General features: G+C 33.6%; 1 non-coding gene across 1 annotated transcript; it reads right to left on the bottom strand.

The window, feature by feature from the left end:
* Nucleotides 1-2291: 2291 nt before the first annotated feature.
* LOC114232401 (U1 spliceosomal RNA) lies at nucleotides 2292-2455 on the bottom strand. The gene has a single exon (XR_003618458.2). It is a non-coding gene; the product is annotated as a U1 spliceosomal RNA (small nuclear RNA).
* Between the last annotated feature and the right edge of the window lie 425 nt (nucleotides 2456-2880).

Raw genomic sequence — 2880 nt, 5'->3', positions numbered from 1 at the left:
GATAGTATTGTCATTTTAACAATATTAAAATTTCCATTCCAGTAATACAGGATGTCTTTCTATTTATTTATGTTTTCTTTAATTTCTTTCAGGACTGATTTATAATTTCAGTGTGCAAGTCTTTTGCCTCCTTGGTTAAATTTATTTCAAAGTGTTTATTCTGTTTGATGCTATTGTAAATGGAATTATTTTCTTAATTTCCTTTTCAGATTGTTCATTGATCATGTATAAAAATTGAACTGATTTTTGTGTGTTGACTTTATATTTTGCAACTTTGTTCTAACAGGTTTTTGTGTGGATGGACTCTTTCAAGTTTTCTACAGATGAGACTATGTCATCTTCAAACAGATAATTTTATTTCTTCTTTTCCAATTTGGATGCTTTTCCCCCGCCTAATTGCTCTGGGAGGATTTCCAGTACTATGTTGAATAGAAGTGGCAAGAGTGGGCATGCTTGTCTTGTTCCTGATTTGGGGGTAAACTTTCAACCTTTCATTATTGAGTGTGATGTTATCTGTCAGTTTTTTGTATATTGCCTTTATCATGTTGAAGAAATTTCCTTCTAGAAATTGGGCTTTTAGAATTAAGTTTCTAGAAATTGGAAAGCATTCCAAAGAACTGAGAAAGCCAATATCTTCAAGGTGGTTGGAAAAAGTCTTATTGTTTTAGTAGCATTATCTACTAAGTGGTATTGCTAGTATTTCAAACCAGATATGATGCTGGTATGAACTGGTACAACCCTTTGGTAAAGGCAGTACATTCAAGAGCTCTAAAACTATTCATAAGCTTGAGCCAATAATTTCCTTTCTGGTAAATCCATTTTAAGAAATGATAGATTTATTGTAAATATACAAGGAGCTTTATGTAAAAAAAGTAGGAAGAAAAGATTCTGCATGTATTTTACAGTCTCATGTCATAATTGGAAAAATTTAAGTAAAAGCATGGATTTGTCTACAGCTGTAGAAAATTAAAGTTTAAGGTTTGTTACCAGGACAACACAGAGAAACTCGGGTGCTTTTTCTTCACTCTACATCCACACCCCTTTGTGAATAAAACATTTAAAAAGTCAAATTCAGTTATTACAAGTGTTTGAATGTGATACTGTGGTCAGCATTGTTTTGGTAGCTGACTTAGATTCTATATTAAGGAACAAAATGGATATATTTGGCAATGAAATACTTCAAATGAAAGTGAAGTGGATACGAAAAAATTAATTTGAGTGTGGGGTATCTAAGTGTTATTCGAATCAGGAATGCTCTAGAACAGTGGTTCTAAAATAGGGTGGTTTTTGTCCCAAGAGACATTTGACAATGCCTGGAGACATTTTTTTATTGTCATGCCTGGGGGTTGGGGTAGGGGTGTGCTACTGACATCTAGTGGTAGAGGCCAGCGATGCTGCTAAACATCCTACACTGGCGCAGGATAGTTTCCCATTGCAAAGAATTATGGGCCCCGATTGTCAATAGTGCTGAGGCTGAGAAACCAGCTCTAAAAAAAGTAATCAGTATAATTATACTACCACAATCATTAATTTACAAGGATAAGGAGATGAAAAGAAGTAGATTCTGCCTATGCTATCACTATGCATGGGATAAAATCACAAATGTATTAAATTTGAACTGCACAAAAAGAGAAGAGTCTGATATGTGGATAATCATGTACCAGAGACACATTCTATCATCTACAAAGAGTTCTTATAATTCTACACCCTCCACTAAATTATTCTAAGAATATAACAAAAAATTAGGACTACTGCGAAATAATAAAAATGAATTAGCATCCATTTCCAAATAGATTTACATGAAATATGTTATCATAAGAGGGGTTGATAAATACTAAATAATATATAAAATAATTATATACATTCACATTATATATATATGAATATTATGAATATGATGATAGAAGTATATATAAGTAATGATTTATTAAATGCTCACCACCCAATTTATGAATTAGAACATGATCAATACTGTGGGCTACTCCTGAGTTCCATTCCTCTACTTCTCTCCAAGAAGAATTCAGAAATTCACTATATTGAATTTTATATTTATCATTCCTTTGTCTTTTAAAAATAGTGATATCATGTGTACACATCCCAAATTATATTCTTTTAGTTTTGGTTTTTTTCTTATGTAAAAATAGTATAATGGAATTAGTCTTTTATGACTTGCTTTTCTAATCAACATTATCCATCTTATCACATGTAATTGTTACCATTCATGTTACTGCTGTGTAATATTTCTTTGAGTAATTATTCCAAACTTTATCTTTCTTTCCTTTTTTATTTTGTAGGGGAGAGCGGGAACACAGTCCCCCACTACCACAAATTATGCAGTTGAGTTTCCCACATTTGGGGAAATCGCAGGGGTCAGCACATCCGAAGTACAATGGATAAGCCTCGTCCTGGGAAAGCCACCTTCGTGATGATGGCATCTTCCCTGCCAGGTAAGTATTCCAAACTTCATCTATTCTACCATTGCTATACATTTGGGTTTGATATGGGTTGAATTGTATTCTCCCAAATTCATAGTTGAAGTCCTAACCCCCAGCACCTTGGAATGTGACCAGATTTGGAGACAGAATCTTTTTTTTTAAATATCACAAATAGGATTTTTTATTTGTCACCATTGAAAGTCTGACTTTTGAATAGATTCTTGGATTGGGGCTCATATCTTTCCACTTGTTCAACTTTAACCCTGTCTCCCAGTAGCTTTTCCAGAACTGCGACCTTCACCATGAAGCTCCATGAGTTCTCCAAATTCAAACTTGGGCTTCTTCAGCATTTTGACTTTTCTAACAAAGACAAAAAGAGCAGATACTAGATTGGGAAGCCTTTTCTATGTCTCTTCCAATGCGAACTGGAATCAATTTATTGACC

This window comes from Eptesicus fuscus, chromosome 8, assembly GCF_027574615.1.
Source record: "Eptesicus fuscus isolate TK198812 chromosome 8, DD_ASM_mEF_20220401, whole genome shotgun sequence".
NCBI classification, from domain to species: domain Eukaryota; kingdom Metazoa; phylum Chordata; class Mammalia; order Chiroptera; family Vespertilionidae; genus Eptesicus; species Eptesicus fuscus.
This window is presented reverse-complemented; position numbering and strand designations above follow the sequence as displayed.